The sequence below is a fragment of the Cygnus olor genome, chromosome 8, assembly GCF_009769625.2.
Source record: "Cygnus olor isolate bCygOlo1 chromosome 8, bCygOlo1.pri.v2, whole genome shotgun sequence".
Taxonomy (NCBI): domain Eukaryota; kingdom Metazoa; phylum Chordata; class Aves; order Anseriformes; family Anatidae; genus Cygnus; species Cygnus olor.
Genome location: NC_049176.1, coordinates 25,168,417 through 25,186,355, shown reverse-complemented (window position 1 = coordinate 25,186,355; position 17,939 = coordinate 25,168,417). Strand labels below are relative to the sequence as shown.

Here is a 17,939-nt window from a genome sequence, read left to right as displayed (position 1 = left end):
TCCTTTAATTAGCTCCTGTACACTTCTTAGATTTGTTTCATTGCCAATATAAACTGTTTTCTGTATAGCAAGCAGATTCCAAGGCAGATGTCCAATCCTTTGGATTTTGCTTACTGATTGTAGCAAATTTATTCCTTCTTTCATGCAAACATAGAGCTAAATTCTTTTGTTGCGCAACAGACCTACACTGAGTATCTGTAAAACCACAGCAACACAGCAGGAGCTCAGAAGCATTAGTGTTAATAACTTCCTTTGGATAGCATTTGCATGCATTTTACTTCAGGTTTCTAATTCGTAGCTCTTCCATTTCCGTGGCCAAAAATTTGGCTCAAGCTTGAAACTTCACTTTGTTATATGCACCTTATTCTAAAAGGCCCAAGGTAAATGGGCTGTTCAGAAGCTTCTCAGACAAACCAAACAACCAAGCCACTCAGTTTAGAATGTAGATCAAGTATATATCAATAGACCATTATAACTAGCAAAGGGAAGAGGCTTTCAAAAAATGTATTGTTAGATACATCAAAGATACACTTAAATATATTATATTATATTATATTAATAGATTCATATCTGGTGTATGGGCTGATTTAAAGAATTGCCATAGATGCTTGAAATAGCCAGACCCTGATCTTGTTTGCTTTGGATCCCAAACAGCTTAGTTTTGCTAAGTGAAAGAGCGGAATAAGGTTATGCAGGTAGGACCAGACTCTTGATTATTATTCTGCTATCTTTAAGTAAGGACTTTAAAAAATAATATGCTGAGAATGAGTTCTTGGGTTCTATTTGAAGTTTGTGTCATCTTAACAGGTGGGTTCCCAGAGGTCCAGCTTGTACATCTGCAAGTCTCTGCAGACCCATCAGCCAATGCTGAAATTGTCAGCTGTCTGTATTGTATCTAATTTTTCCATATTATAAGGTCACATTCCATGTTCTTTACAAAAGGCGCGTGAGACAGCTTTTCAAACTATGTTTGGAGGAGCTGCTGCTTTTCTAAATAGCTAGAACCACTGTTGAAAATCAGCTACAATTTACACCTTACTTATGCATAATAGGTCTATCCTGCACTCTTCAGACTAACGGCACATGCACAAAGTGGTTTCCAATGTATGAGCAGCGATTTGGCTGGCTTGTTCCAGGCTGGAGAGACTGGAGCAGCCCTGTTCCCAGAGCCTCCAGACTCCTTAGCACTGTCCGTGCTTGAAGTGTTCATTGTGCAAGTAAACATGCACACAAATTCAATGAGCCTGCTTGAATGCATGAAGTTACACATGGGGTGAGCATTCGCAATGTTGGGACCATATTGAGCCCAGCCAGGTTGCATTGCTCTCAGGCAATTAACTCCCCCAAAGAAATAAAAACAATGTGCCATTTAGGCCATTCTGTGTGTTGTTTGTAAGTACTGGAAAGGAGGACAAAGCACACGCTTTAACAAGTAACAGGAAGAGTATTTGTTTTGTTTTGTTTTCTTTTTCTTTGTCCTTATTAAGACACTCTCAACATGCCAGACCTGAGAACCTTTAATTTATCACCTTCCTATGTTTGGGGCTTTATTGCACTCATTGTTTAAGCTAATGCAGGTGGTAGTGCCTTGCTTTGCAGCTGGTTCTGCTGTTACTGATGGTTGCAGTTGATGTTTTTTTTTTTTTTTTTTTTTTTTTTTTTTGTTGCTCTGCCCCTATTTTCCAGACATATAAATAGTTGCTTCAGTTTATTTCATTTGCATGTATCAGTTCTTCATCATTTTATTGCCATTTCTCTGTGTGACTCTACAAGAAGAAAAACATCTATTCCCTCTGCCCAGTAAGCTTTAAAACTGATTCTCTGTGCTACAGTTGTTCTTTGTGTCTTTTAATGCAACATCATCTATTGTTTACAGTGTATTTTTCAGCAGCAGAGACTTTGATGCCTTTTAGAATGAAATGCCTTCATTCCTTCTAAAAGTCTCCTTATGTTTCTGTGAAGCACTAAGTATCCTGGTGGTGTTCAAAAAGAGGAACATGATTATCAGCTCAGTGGAGAGGAAGAAAACTGTCAGTCTAAAAATGGTTGCTCTTACTCAGCAAATCCTCTCTCTGTATCTGAATCATCTTCTGACGGCAGTGACACAGAAAGCTTATAGTAATCTTTATTACACCTGTTAGTACTGCAGAGTCAATATAACTCTGAAAGCATAAGCTATTTTTTTGACTCACATATTTTTGTATCTACATCTTCAATCTGGAAAGAAAACTTATGCATGTTGGGTACAACTTTAAGTATCAGTTAAGAGATTTAGGGCCTCAGTAGTATTTTCAAACCTGGCTTAGGTACCTCAGGGATGAAAATCTCTTGGCGTTTTCACATCAATGAGATTTTACAGGATTTTTCTTTGATCATAAATTCATTTGGTGAACATATGTTGGTTTCAAAAAAGTGTGTTCAGGCTTGGGTCCAGCTATTACCAATAGCAGAAACTGGTTATTGGACATTAGCAAGAAGAATATGGTATAGATTCATGTTAAATTATATTGAATAAAGTAATACCAAGTTCCAACCATTCTCAAACAAGTAGATGAAGGGTAAAATTAAAATTTTATTGGAAATAACAAGCTAATATGGAAATTAAGGTCATAAAATCAAAGTCTGTGAAGAAAAAAAACAATCTAATTGATATTAATTTTTTTAATACTAAAAGTTACAGCTTGAAGACTCAAAGGGCTTTTCAGAGGTGGAATGTGAACTGCTTGCATTTTCATGAGGCCAACTTAAAATAATGTCCTCCCTGATTAGCACAGTGAGCATCATTGCATTTAATTGGTAATGACCTCTGCTTAGTGAATGTTATAAACTAGAGTGAAATTTGAAAAGAGGTACAATAGCAAGCTGCAGTAATCATGTTTCTATTGGTATTGCCAATTGAAGATCATGAATGATAAACATTAAACCACAACATGAAAACCGTTTTTTCCCTGCAGATTTTAGGCTCAGACTGATCACTTGTCTCTCTTAATATGATTTGTCCTGGCTATTGAAAACAAGGACTCCTCCCTCCCCCGATATCTCTTCTAATGTAATTAGCATCTAGTCAATAATGTTCAGCATTTCATTTTACCGTTTAATTAACAAATTCAATTGTTCAAACCGCTGTGAAAACAAATTAAAAGCCCAGTGAATAAAAACCTCTAGTGCCAGAGAGTGCCTAAGGTGTTCACCAACACTTCCACTATTAAAAGACCTGTGGTATTTTTTTCCACTGTAAAATTACTGGGATTTTCAAAGCTGGTTCTGAGTTTGTTCCACCAGAGTAAATTCAGATTAATTATGATGGGGTTTGTCTGCATTTTTAATAGTCAAAGAGATGGTTTCACACTCAAAATTCAAGTCAAGGAAACAAAGCAAGGCATTCTTGTCATTCTGCACAAGCCATAAGTGCTGAGCATTTCCAAAGCCTTTCCAAAGGTTCCCCGTTGCTCTTCAGAATGCCACTTGTGTGCTTCTCTCCCAGGCCACACCAACAAGCTGCAGCAGGCATTTTTGGTGCAAACACATCAGAGTCCGTACCAGCCACAGCAGTCTCTGTAGAGGCTTGTGTGTGGCCCAGACAGAGCTGCTGCCTTCTGCTTTAGCTTTTGGGAAGTGGTATGTCCTGGGGCTGCAGTCGGGGAGCCCCATGCTGGTCTCACACCTCTCCCCGTGCACCAGCCCCAGCAAACCGTTCAGCCTGCGAGGGAGGGCCTGTGAGTCCAATAGCATCGTGCTTCAGTTTCTTTTTTTTTTTTTCCTCATATACTTTTGTAGATGAGAGCATTTACTGTACAAACATTGGCAGAGCTCTAGAAAGGTTGAAACAATACAGATCGGGTTTAATACTACTGTAAATGTCCCGTGAATTTGGTCAACAGACCAACGTTATTTATGCACAATAAACACAAACAGGCGCAGCCCCCACGGCTGTTTGGAGGTCGGCCTTCCCTTCCCAAAGAAGGTCACCGGCAACTGCGGGCTTTCTGCCAACGTGCAGCATTTAGCTTTGCAATATTTATGCAATGGGTTTTTAATATTTACAGCTTTAGATTTGACACAGCTCTCCTTACGTATTCTGATTGCTTTGGCTTTTTCCAAGACCTTCCCAAGGAGGGCTGGTCTTGAAACAGGGTTAAGAGAGTAAATGTTAGCTGCTGAGAAGAGCCAGGGCTGGAAACAGAGGCTGCTGAGGTGAGCATCATGCCTTCAGCAGCCAGGGGGTCCTCAAGGCGAGGTAGTTGGTTGACGTTGGTTTTGCAGATAGGTGTGGAAGCAGTGGGCTGTGCATGCCAACAGCCCCATGGCGTTGCTTCATTTGGGTGCTGTGGTGTGTGTTGCACTGTCAAGTGCAGTTGTGAGTTTGCCCTCAGCTGGGGAACCTGCCTGAGTGTCTCTCTTTATCTTTCTCTATCTACAATATCAGTGAGATTGCTTTGAGAATTTTGGTGAATATTGGCTGGTGGGTATGGTGGTATGGAGGGAAATGACAGTCAAAAGGGGATTTTTTTGACATAAACCTCACTTCTACAGGAAGAAAAGCTGAAAATTACCCTCATTTTGGTGTGTTTTCCTTTGTAGAGACCCTGTAGTGATTTCCCATACTCAGATTTGAGAATGTGGAGCCTTCACTACTCCATCAAGTTTTTATCTCCAATTGCAGGTACTCTGAATATCATGAAGCTGCACGTGAGCACTGCATTTGAAATTTTTTAATGTGATCATTTCTGAAAGTGAAATGAGAACTTTACTAACTTCAATACTGTACAAGACAAATGGTAGTATTTACATCAAGTTGAAGTACCAGAGGAGGTAAAACTTGAGATGTTAGGATGAAAGAAATATGAGGTGAAAAGTATAATCATGTATTCATGTAAACAAAATTGAGATCTTCAGATGGGGGTGTTTTAAAGAATCAGTGTTCATATTATCCACTCTAATTTCTCTGCAGTGGAGTCACCAATCCCTATCTTTCATTTAAAATTGCCATTATAATATTTAGAGACATGTACTGGTGGTGTTGCTTGTGCAGATCTGTGTCTAAAATGATTGCATCTCGGCTCAGATATGTATAGTTCATGTCTGTCTGTCTCTCTTGGTTTCTTTTCTTCTCTCTTTTTTTTTTTTTTTTTTTTTTTTTTCAAAATGTAGCCACATGCCAAAATGGTATAAATTATCCAACCATCTGTCCCCCTTCATCAAAACCCCAAGGGAAAACAGATCTGAAGTGCAGCTCATTTTCACCAAAAATGCCGGTTGTAATAGATCCTCACTTTTGCATCCGTTCAGCTTGTAACTGGTGGGAAATCCCATAGCTTTAAAATTTTTGGTACTAACTCAGACCCTTTAATTAGCAGGTGGCCACTTTTGCTTCTGCTCAGTGATGGCGGCAGCTCCTGGACCTTTTGGCAGGTTTACTGTCACCTTTGACCAGGAGAGAAGCTCCCCTGCCTGTTACTTCTACAACATTTTTAAAAGGTGTCTGAACTGTTCCAATTTTCCTGATATTTTCTTTCAGATTGAAATAATTTATCTAATTATACATCCCCCCCTTAATTTTCTGTCTTGTAAAATAATAAGGAAACTGATTTTGCCGCATGAGTCAATTTGCAAATCAAGCAGCCTTTACATTATTTCCCTGTCTGCTGAGTTTCTGCACTGAGTATTGCTGCCTTGCGTGTATGTTTCCCCCACTCTGTCTTTCTGACTTGTCAGCTGAAGCTGAAATGCTAACTGAAATCGAATCTGCTTGTCAGTGTGTTGCCACTGTGCTGCTCTCCCTCCGGTATGCTTAGCTGGTGTGTTCTCTCACTGGGATTTAGGAGCCTTTACATTGAGGGACTGAATCGTATCACACAGCGAATCAAACTTGTTGAACCTTGTGGTCCTCTGTAAATTTACTGTACTGGAGGCATCCTACAAAATCACGTCTGTCTTAACTGCTTACAAATACAGATGATGAGCTTGAGCGAAGGCAGTTGACTCTGGGACAGTTCTGAAGACTTGGAAAATTCTTTTTTGCTCAAATTGTTATTAAATGGGGAACTCATCAGCTATGCTTCTACACTGCTCTCTAACATATTGCATGCTCAACTGATCTGAAGAGATAAAAAGAATCAGATCTGAGATTGGGACAGCTTCAAGTGCAAAGATTCTTCAAAGATATCTAGCCCTAGTGGTATGATGATTTAGTACTACTAGAGCTTTACGATTGAGCTGAAATGAAGTAGGTAGTCTTCCATACCTCACACACACACACACAGCCACATATCCACACACATGCAAACTTAATCTTTTGAAGGCATCCATGTGACTCTTGTAGCAGTCTTTAAAATCTACATAAGATTGAAAAGTGTCCATGTTACATTTGCCAACATTATACTTGTGTCACTTTAGGAAGAAGGTAAAGCAAATAATTTATTTCCACACATTAGTAATAAACATTAGTAGTAAACATATTAGGGGGGAGCTTTTTGTACTGGGCCTGTAGCCAATATGTCCTCGTTTCTGTGTTAATTTTATGTAGTAGTACATGAATAATACACCAACAACAGCATGTTTCCAGAAGTTGCTGTGATCAGTAAGATCTGTCCTGACTGAATCCAAAGGTCTAAATAAACCATATAATTCTGGCTTGTCCCCATGATATGCATCCAGATAGATTTTCCATTAGTTTGAAGCTTACCTATTCACATTTCTGCATGACTACGTTTATGCCTACAGACAAATATTTTTGCAATTGAAAACAGGAATGTGTACTCAGATTTTTGAAGTTCACTTTTGTTAAATTGGCAGTGCGATAGGAGTCCAATCATGATAAAGATAAGGATATAAGTAGCACAGAGAAATTCATATGCATTTTGGTATGTGAACCTCAGTTATCCTTTGAAAATATTTCCTTTGACTCTGTAGAAAGTATGTTAGCTGGAACTGTTTACCTTGCTACAGAATTTCCAGATAGCAATTTTTAGTAAAACTGTGGTTTTCTAGCTTATCTCAGTGTGACAGCTCTTCAATTTCAGACAGATTAAGATTTTTTTCTGAAGTACACTGGATTGGTGGCTATCCAAGCTTATGTCATTTGGCATAAATGGAGGATAGTTATTCAAAGACGTATTTTAGCGCTCAGGTATTTGATGTTTTTTTTTCTCTAACGGGGGGGGGTCCTGAAATAAATTTTGTTTATTAACTAAGCACATATTTTTCTATTAGCAGAACTATTTAACCCCATTATCCTACAGATCTGTGTCCACTAACCCCACCATGATAACCCCAATTCTCACCCTCACCCCAAAACATGCTCCATGAGATCCAGTGGGTGGGGGAAAAAACCTATGGCTTGTCCTGAACTCTATGTTCATGATGATTATTAGGGATTGTCGCCAAACAACAGATATAGGAAACATATAACTTGATGTCAGAGGAACACTGTATTGGATCTTTGTCTTCTCTACCCTCCAGACTTCAGGAGGAAATTAGCAATTATTGAGACTTGTGTTCTCTCAAATGTCACTGACCATCAGGTTCAAAATCGTTTTGGTATCCTCTGGCTTATAATGACAAATGAACTGATACTTTTGCCCTGATTCCTCAGAAGGCCTACATTTCCTGCAAGGGCTGTATATGGAGCTTTCTCTAAGTGTTAGTCCAGCAAGGCATTTAGAATCTGTTTGCCTTCAGCTTGCTATCTGTAAAACAAAGATAACGGTACACCTCAAAGGTGTATTGACATGCTTAATCCATAAATTTTTATAAAGTTACTTTCAGCTTCTGAGATAGAAGGCACTAAAACAATACAAAGTATTATTCATACTATTATTATTTATGAGTCATACCAAGACATTTCTTCCTCATAAGAATTCCAATAAGATCTCATTTCTTCATTGCACAGACGTGGTCTTAAGTTTTCACATTTCCTCAGGAGCAAACTACAATTGTTGAAGTGACTGGTACATTTTTCAGAGATGGGTTCAATGTTCAGTTCCTTTTTTGTTCTTAACTATGTTGATATAATCTGACAGACTCACAGAGTTTGATACCTTCCAATTACCTGTGGTTTGTAATGTGAACTTGATAATTTTGCATTTCTACAAGCTCAGGTTAATAACCACTGTGGTGAAGCTGAATAATTTATGGCTTTTTTGGTCTTCCAAGTATGGAGAGAGCCTTTATAACACATTTAAAAAAAAAGAAAAAAAGAGAGAGAGAGAGAACTGATTACCTCTAATTGATGTTTTATGGAGGTATCTGTTCTAATAACATCAACCTGGGTAGGAAACAAGGCACAAACAGGTGTGTTAAATAGATAACAAGGACAGATGAGGGTTTGGTACAGGCATGATGATAATTCTGAACAAATGCATTAGCATAAAGCAGAAATCTTAGCTTGCTGCTTGCCTAACCAGTGCCAGATTGGAGTGACTTGTAGCTATCACTCAGAGGCAGAGGAAGGTGTTAAGAACATGTTTAAATGAGAAGATGATGGCAGCTCTACAAATTTTGACAGTCAGTTTATCCAATGCACAAGTTCTTTGCTCTTTGTTCCTCACCAGTTCCCGAGGGGCTTGATTTTCAGAAGTACTGAGCACTTGCAGCTTCTAGTGACTTCAAGTGGAGTTTTAAGTGTTCTGCACTTGTGAAAATCGTGCCCAACTGGATTAGCACAAAGAGGTTTTTCTTTCAACATCAGCCAGAAATCTCTTTTCTTCCTACCTGACTTTTCCAGCAAAATACAGTTACTGTTTCCTAACACAGGCAAAATTGTATTATCCTGTGTTACTTGGTGTCTTACTGAATATGTGTTGGACTTTATTATGCATTTCTACCATTTCTCACAGTCAAAGAAATAAGAGATGGAAAAGACCTGCTAGGTCAGCTACTCTATGTATCCAGTAGTTCAGCATTGTTCCTTTCAATATGTTTTCCTGTGCTTTGTCCCTCCAAAATACTGGAGACTTTTTTGTTTAAGGTTACAGTGACAAAGGCAGGGGAACATTTTATCTTTCTTTAAAAAACAGTACACATATTTGAAAGGAAAGGAAAACAAAATAGAGTATTTCTAATTCTCCTTCCAAACTGAGAAAAATACTATTTTTATTCTACAAAGGGTTTTTCTCATATCATCGTCAGAGGCAGCTGTGGTCGCTAAAAAGTAAGGGTGTAAATGCAAGATTCTTTGTAGATTATATTTTGATTAAAAATAATAATAATGCAGAGTAAGGATGATTCTTTTCTATCTTTATTTCTGCTCTTTAGCATTGGTCTCTCTTTCATGATTTCTGGATGCTTCTCCACTTTGGCATGTGACCAGGGATGCAAAATACCCTGAAGACTACATCCAACAATGTGTTTTAGTTCCACATTCAAATATATCTTTGGCCACCCTGTTCCAGAGAAGTCATTGCAATGGACATAATGGGCCATAATTCTGCTATTAAATCCAGGCTGATGATAGGAAGAAGTGTAGTCATTCCAGTAATAAAACTGACTGCCCAGTACAATATAGGCTTTCTCTCTCCCCCATCTGCATTAAATATAGTTATTGGAAAAACAATCGCTGGATACATTTCAATAAAATACTTTTCCATAGTACTGTTTTCTAGGGCAAAATAATTCGTTGTCTGTTTTAAAAGACCTTATAAAAACAGCTATCTTTTGAAATCTTTGTTATTTACATGATGAATCTCTCTAAAATTTTCTAATAGCAAGAAAATATTTGCGTTCTTAAATTTTTCATTGTTATATCTATTTAACATACAGTACCTGAAGATTTTTGCTTTTATTATTATTAAAATGTCTGACTAAAAACTGGAGGAGGAAGGTAACCTTTAATTTATACTCCTGCTCAAGAAGAGGTCTTTTATAGTTACATTCAGGTCTTTTTTTTGGGGGGGGTCTTTTTTTTTTTTTTTTTTTTTTTTTTTTTTTTTCCTGTGGATCATCTATACTATTAAATGGGTTTTTATTCCAATTTAGGAGACATTTCATCTTTAAACCTGTACTTACATTAACTTTTGTACATGGTTGCCCAGGCAACAATGTAATTGCATGAAACAATGGCATTCTCCTATGTACCATTTATGGCAAGTTTGCATTTCAAAAAACTTCTTGTCTTATCATCAAAGCAGAATTTGTAACCTTCTGACAGCTGAAGGAATGTTCAGGGGCCTTGATTCATATTCATTTTCCCTTGTAATTTTAATGGGTACCATCACCTTTCATTTTCAGGGTAGTTCTTTTTTCCCCCTATGATAGTTACTGTTTTATATGAAAATTCTAGAGCAGGCAGAAGAAACTGATTAAAAAATAGCTCCAAGAAAAGGCTGTGAGTACCATTCTTCTAGCTTGTAGCCTGTGAAATTGCCACTGTTTAATTGATCTTCTATAAGCTTATCTTTCCAGTGAGATGTACCATTATTGTACATTAATCAGTGCCTCCAGACATTATCACTGAGGTAACCAAGAGCTAATCAAGCAAGAATGGAGCTGGCAGACGCCAGGATGTCACGGATGCCTTGCTGTGTACGAAGTCTGTCAGAGTTTCAGCTTCCAAAGGAACCTGTTTTTGCAGGGCTGCAGACTTTGTATAACCTTGTCATAGCAGTGGAAGAGGGGGCAAGCAGCCTGAATGTCAAATAGGTGGGCCACGTGGGGAGCTGACGCTCATAGAATCCTCTACATGGCAAACAACAAAGTGACACTATAATAATAATAATAAATGATGCTGTTTAAGAATAAACAAAATGTTGACATGTTGATTAGTTTTTACTAAATAGCAGTTTCCAAGGGAAGAAAATCAAGCAAAGCAAATTTACAGTGGAAAATATTCAAAATATATTAATCAGTCATTGCAAAGTGCCACTAGAAATTGCATTCCTGCTTTTTAATTGATTTTATTTTATACATGCTCATATAGAAAAAAAAAGAAAAAAGAAAAAAAATCACCCCTCTGAATTTTCCTGAATGTTATTTCTGGCAGCTAGATACCATCTTGGGAAAATAACAGAACAGAAAAACAACACAGAAGTGTACAAGATTCATTTAATCAATTTAACTAAAAGTATGCTTATTCTTGGAGAAAGATGCGTGACACTTTACTGTCAATTGACAGAATCTATAATTCGGGGTAGAACTGAGCTTAAATTGTGAAGGGAAGCAGCTGAATCTTTGTGCTGTAGGTTCTGTCATGTGAGACGAGTTTCAACTGCTGGCATGTCTGGGCTGCTTGCTTGCTGGCATTCTGTGCCTCGATGGCATCCTTGAAATACTTCCTCCTGCCATCTTTCTGGTGGTAGTAGAGAAGCTACTCCAGTGCTGGCATCAGCGAGGTGAAGCTGTACTGAGGCAAGCCTGTTTGTCAGTCTGTTAGTGACATTCATTTGTATAATTTACCCAAAATGTATCCGAGGACCTGAGACCTACAAATATAACTGAATTGTATCCCTTATGAAATTCACAGACAACCCAGTGGAGCAAGAACAGGGGAATGGCTTTCCCCTTCAACAGGGGGTAAAACACATTGCCTAAGGTTGGGACTGACATAGAATTTGTGAGGAATTTTTGCTTTAGATCTTAAAATGTCACTATATTTTGCATGCTGTATTTTGTTCCCAGTTACCAAGAAATTGTAAATTAAAGAGAGACACTGTGAGAGCATTAATAAACAGATCTTGCATAGTTTTCACTTTGTAATTCCACTGACTTCTGTTGATATATTCCAAATATAAACAGGTAACAGATCAGAATTTGCCCACTGAATACAGTATATGTAAAACACTGAACCAAATTGCCTGCTGGCATACATCCACTGACAAGAAGGAGTTTTGCCAAAAGGTAGTTTGGTTCATTATAGCTAGTAATTGATTATTAATAAGTGGAAAAATAGTAGTAAGAGTTGCTAAGTGTTATTGATTATATTCTCAAAACTATTACTTCCATGCAGTGAATCTTTCAGTACAGCTTTACAACTCTCTTTTTGATTTCAGTGAGGATCTTATATTCGTGATGGTTTGCAAGACCAAGGTCATTAATGAAGATGTTTTTTGTTGGGTGGGAGGGAAGGATTGGTTTTGTTTAATTAAAAACCCCGTGAAATAGAAATACTGCAGAGGGATGAATGTTTCCCTTTCTGAATATAAACATCTTGGCTTCACCTCACTGTTTATTTTCAAAAACTGCCTAAGTTTTGCTTCCATATTTATCTAACAGCAGGGGATCATTATCCTGTGACAAAGTTCTATTCCACTGACATTATCTCTCAATTAGAATTCATCCTTTTCTAGTTCTACGTAGTCAGCCTGTAGTTCCCACAAGTCCCATAAAGCAATGCATATTTTTGGAGGGAGAGGGAAGAGGTTTTGCAGACCATTAAGAGCTGTTTAATAAGCAGCTTAGTGTGGAAAAGGCTGCTTTTATTCTACATGGGCATATCTGTGCAGAATTGCTGATGAAGGCCAGCCTCTCCCCTCCCTTACATCATGCCAACCAACTTTAAGTGATGTGCCAGGCCAGGAGGGAGGGCATCGTCACAGTTGAGAAAACAACTTGTTTGTCTTCCTTAGGAGAAAAAGAGAAGAATCAACTTATGGTTGTAATCATGCTACACTTGGAACGTAGTGGTAAAAAGGTAAAGACAGAGGTAAAAAGCAATCTTGTAAGGTGCAGTGAAAGTGCACCAGGATCATAGCCATCAGTGGCATCATTTCTATTGCTAAAGTCAGTCACTATAGTCTCCCACGACTCCTCTGTTAGAGATGAAGGCACTTGCATCTTTCCCTACTCTCAGAAAATATAAATAGCCCTATTCCATTAAGCCCTTCACAAATGCATATAAGCAGCCTGACCACAGAACTATGTTTTTTGGGTGTGTAAAAAAAACAAACAAAAAACCAATGAAAATCAATAATGTAGAGAAGTTAAGGCTAGGGCCCTGTTCCTACGTCATGACTTTTGGTAATCTATTGCAACAAGCCTTACATCACCACTAAAAGCATTTTAATGTCTGGGCAGTGATCTCTCAGTGCGGATATTAGAGTAAGAATCTCAAACAGATATTAATACCTCCATTTCCATGTCCTGCATTTCAGTGGGTAGAAATGTGAATAGTCCTTTCCACTGCTGCTTGGACATACCACATGTTCTGAACTAATTGGCATCTCCTACCCAAGGTCTGCCTGCATAAATAAGAGAGCTGTATAGCTTGGCAAAGATGGTAGAACATTTAGCAGCTGCTATGTAACATCTTTTTCCTTTACATAGTGTATTACACCAAACACCACAGAAAACAGACATAAAACTAGGAAAAATAATAATTATCCACAGAATAGCAAGAATAGTCCCTGCTACTGGAGTTATCTTTATATAGAGAATTGAGTGTGAAACTCAAAGCCACAAGATGTACCAGACCAAAAATACAGGGACACTCCCCTAGATTCTTGAACGCATATCAAGAAAAACTTGAGTACTAATTGTCTAACAAGTTTCAGATACTATTAAAACATATGCTTCAGCATTAAATTATTTAATATTAGGGATTAGGGAGAGACCAAAGGGAGTAACCTTACCCGAACAGCCATGTGAAGTAAGGCTTTGGGGCTTTTTCTCGTTTTCTTCCAAAATACATGCTGTTAAGACATTTTTTTAAGGAAAGAACAATGGAGAAGATTGGTCCATGAGACTCATTAATTGTGGCAATTCCTATGCTGGCATGATTTTTTGAAAGGGTTTCATGATAATGTTTTGCTATGAAGTAGCACATGAGAATAAAAGAAAATTCACTTAAAGTCCCTAGCCTGTAAATTAGCCCATGTATAATTTCACGTAATGTCTTAAAGTGATGTTCCCAGTTCTGCTTTTCACATTCTTATCATCTTCAGTTACGCCCTGTGAATTTGCTCAGATGTTCAAACTCTTTCTCTGTCCAGAGATGCAAAGAAAAACCACAAAATATACAAAAGCAAACTATTAGCAAGTCTATTAAATCCAAGGAAGCTGTGTCTAATTGAAAAGTTTGCTTAATTTATTTAATGATTTGGTGCTACTGAGAGCTGTTATAACTTTATTTTATTGAATGATGCCATATCATACTCCGTTGTCAAATGTTTCCTTGGTTCTCATTAAGGCTGTGATTCATGCTAATATTATATCATTTAAACAGGTTCCTCAAGCAGTGTTTTATTATTGTTTGTTAATTTATGAAGCATAGTTTCAGTGTCTTGTGGTACTTTACAATATTAAGGAAGGATAGAATATTAAACAATCAAATGCATGCCGATACTCAGGGATAAGTCAGCTTCGGGGAGACAGTCTATGTAAGGAGACAAAGGAGATATACAACATGCCCCTCAGGAACATCTGACAGCTTTCCTAAGTGGTGTCTTCCCTTTTACAAGGGCTCACATTCCTTACAGTTTTAACCTATATTTCAGTGGAAACTGTTGAATTTATCTCCTTTCTGTAACAAAACAATGTGAATCATACATTTTACCTTGTGCTGCCAAGGGTAGATTTGCTGAGTTCTTGGGTTTTGATACTCTTGTTCCAATCTTGAAATTTCTAAATTGCCTTTACTGCTATTACTGGATTCAGTAAGTCTATATTTCTTTCAAACTTCCCTGCTTTTATAAGCCATTCATAGAACATAGGTGTTATGCTAGATGGATATGACCAGGCATTAACAATGAAAGTTCAGATCAAACCTCTTGGAGACCAGGTTAAGTACAGGAGTGCACAGTTTTCCACTTTTCTCCAGTGTGGCTCCTGGGACTTATGTCCAGTGTCCATTGCAGAGGCTGAATGGAGAAATATTCTGCTCATCTGTAGGCCTCTCCTTTAGCTGCATCCCACTCCCTGCTTGTCTCTCACTGCTCCATAAGAACTTCTTGCACTCCTCACCTGGTGTGGTGGGGGGATTACATCTGTGTTCAGTCTTCTCCCACTTCATCTGACCTGATAGAATTACAATGATTTCTCTGCTTTTTCTTTCCACAGGACAGGTATTCTTTTTACTTTTACACATCTGAGAGGTGTGATAGACTCTTGGGACTAAACAGGTCATCAAACCTCCGTCCAGTCCTTAAAATATAATTAGATGCTGAAAACAAACCAAACCAAACCAAAACAAAGAAAAAAAATTAGTACTGACATCCTGACATAAATATCCTGTCTGTTCTTTTGTTCCCTCTGATTGTTTGCAATGCATTTGCTGTGTTACAGGAAGCATTTATTTGCAATGCATTTGCTGTATTATTGGAGGCATTTCTACATTTTTGTCTTCCAAAAAACATTGGTATTGTTGGTGTTTGATATTTAATATGTGGGTTTGCAATTTTGTTACATATTTGTGAGATGCCAGCCCCGCTGGAAGGCTGAAGAGAGCAAGGCCTTCTGAGTTGCCGATAGAGACATTGTTGGGGAGCCTAAAACTCCTCTGCCAATTCTTAATTTCCACTGCTTTGTGGCTGAGAAAGCAATATGGACTGTGAAACTATTTAGTTAAACTGGTATATTTTCTGTAATCTCGGAAGGTATGCATTTCCTGACTGCAAACAGATAGCAAGTCATCTGCCCTCCTCTGTCTGTATCTTTCTCTGTTTTCTCACTGCATTTAAATCAAGATATATTTTTTTGAAGACTAATAATTACAGAACAACATACAAGTTGGTTGAATTTTGGAAATGAAATCTTATGAATGGAAGGAACCAGATGATTTGAAACACAACCACCTCACTGTCATGGAAATCTTCATACTAGAATCATAAACTCAAAATGTTTTTTAAAATAATGTAGATAATACCTTTATACAAAATTAGTTCTCACGTATAGAAACTGAACTGTTCTTCCAAGAAAAGATCTGAACCAACTTTGATTTTGTATGATGCATTTTGCTTTCATTTAAGGAAAGGAAATGTAAGTTTCTCAGCAAGTATCTGAGATCTTTGACTGTGTACGCATCCCATAATGCCAAACAGCAAAGCGCTTACTAAAAGTCCTGCAGTGGACTTAGTGATATTTGTCTCCTTTCTAACACTGGCTGTTCTGAAATTCTTCCAATTTCATTTGTTGTGAAAGAGAAGAATTAAAAGCACAGATTTTTTTTTCCCTGTTTTCAAGTTCCCCATTAGTGGTCATTATTTTCCTGCTTTTGTCCTTTTTTTCCCCCTTGCAATTTTGCTGTGAGTGATTCTCTCTGTCATCTTGCCGTAAATTGATTAATACTGCCCACTGATGCAGTGCACCACATGGCTAATATATCAGTTAAATGGAAACAGCAAACACCACCTGCTCCTTCAGGCAAATGGCACTTTGGAAAATGGAATGTGTAATCAATAGAATTAAACCTTAAGCAAAGCACTGCAAACAAATCCAGGGGCAAGGTCTTTTAACTCTGTGGTATGAAAGATTTTTCCTTTTTTTTTTTTTTTTTTTTTTTTTTAAATCTGTTTGTCTTTCTTTCAATATATCAATTATTTCCCTTGTGATATACAGTATTCTCACTATAACTGTTCTCATACAGTTCTGTATTACTTGGATCAAAGGTGATATTTTTATACAAAAAGTTTTAGATGGGTCTGGTTCCCTTTACATGTTGGAGATTTACAGGACCAATACTTGTCAATGGCAGTGACAGGTAATAGGATAAAACCTTCCCATTGATGGGGAGATAAATGCCACTTGTATTTCACTTTCAAATCTGCTAGAGACTGCTTAGCATTAAGGCATTTTCCTTGTTTGTGAGCACTTTAAAGATTAAGGATTTGAAAAGCAGATGCAAAAGACACACAGAACTTTTCAGCTGATCTCAGAAAGATCGCCTAGTAAATATGTTCTAGAAATAACAAAACTGGTCAGCTTTGGTTCCCTAGTGAAAGAGTAAAATTTTGAAACAAGTATTTAAAGGGAAGAGCAGTAAATACAGAGGACTAAACAAGAGCAGAGGCCTCTTGCAATTTGCATACAATGAGAGAATGAGGTCCAAGATCATTTGGAAGTAACGTTTAACTGATTCAGGAAGGCAAACCATGGCTTGGAAGACTTGGGCTGCCTAACACAGACTGTCTAGTAACTGTTTTGGCTCAGCAAACAGTTAAGGAAAATTAACCTTGTCCCTGTACATAGACTCCCATGGATCAGAAAAAGCTCTGAGGATACCTTCTGCATTCAAGTAGCGCTGATGGCTGCAGCCACTTCATAAATCTGTAGATGAAAGCCTAGGTAAAATTCCTCTTACACCGTATTTTGTATTCCCCACCTGTAAATTGACACATCCGTGAGTTTGTTTAGAGCTACATTTTTGTCAGATTTTTACGAAAAAATAAATAAATAAATAAATAAGAAAGCCAGTCATTAGTACATACCAAGTGACAAGCAAGTAGTCAGCTACAGTTGCAGGAAAATAGCCCGGGTCTATCTCACGGCTGCTTCTAACAACTCACAGCAGACTCCATTCTCTGTTTGCGGTGTACTAGTAATTACGTTCTCACTGGCAGGATTTAGAGTTTGGTTGCCAGGGCCCAAGCACCATGTAGCAAGTGTTTTGGTAATGAATAAAGACGGCAATCAGCAGCAACCTGAGAGCTAGCTGAATGAGACAATCTGGCGGGCACTGAGGGGGTCCTGCTGGCTTGCTCAGATGGGCAGCAGGCAAGGATGAGATAATTGATAGGAAAGGGTAATGAAAGGAAAGGAAGTGGAGGGGGGGGAGAGAAGAGAACAGATTTAGAAAATAGACAAAGATTTTGACCTTAAAGCTAATAGGCTACTTGGGATATTATTTTATAAAGACCAGGATAAAATGAGCTGGCAGCTGAATGTCAGTACAAAATAGTCCTTTGTGTGTGTGTGTGCTTATGTGCGTGTGCAAGCACGCGTGGGCGTGTGGTGGGCTGGGGAGGGAGGAAATCTCCACATGCAGATTTTAGATGATTTCTAGGAAATAATAG

The 17,939-nt window shown here is 38.0% G+C and overlaps 1 protein-coding gene and 1 long non-coding RNA gene across 6 annotated transcripts in view; one reads left to right on the top strand and one right to left on the bottom strand.

The window, feature by feature from the left end:
• Positions 1–17,939, top strand: part of BEND5 (BEN domain containing 5) — a 586,011-nt gene that overhangs the window by 426,967 nt on the left and 141,105 nt on the right. The window lies entirely within an intron of this gene.
• On the bottom strand, positions 13,790–17,624 carry LOC121073693. The gene is made up of 3 exons (XR_005821898.1): positions 17,355–17,624; positions 17,149–17,248; positions 13,790–15,091 (listed from the first exon to the last, which is right to left on the bottom strand). It is a non-coding gene; the product is annotated as an uncharacterized LOC121073693 (long non-coding RNA).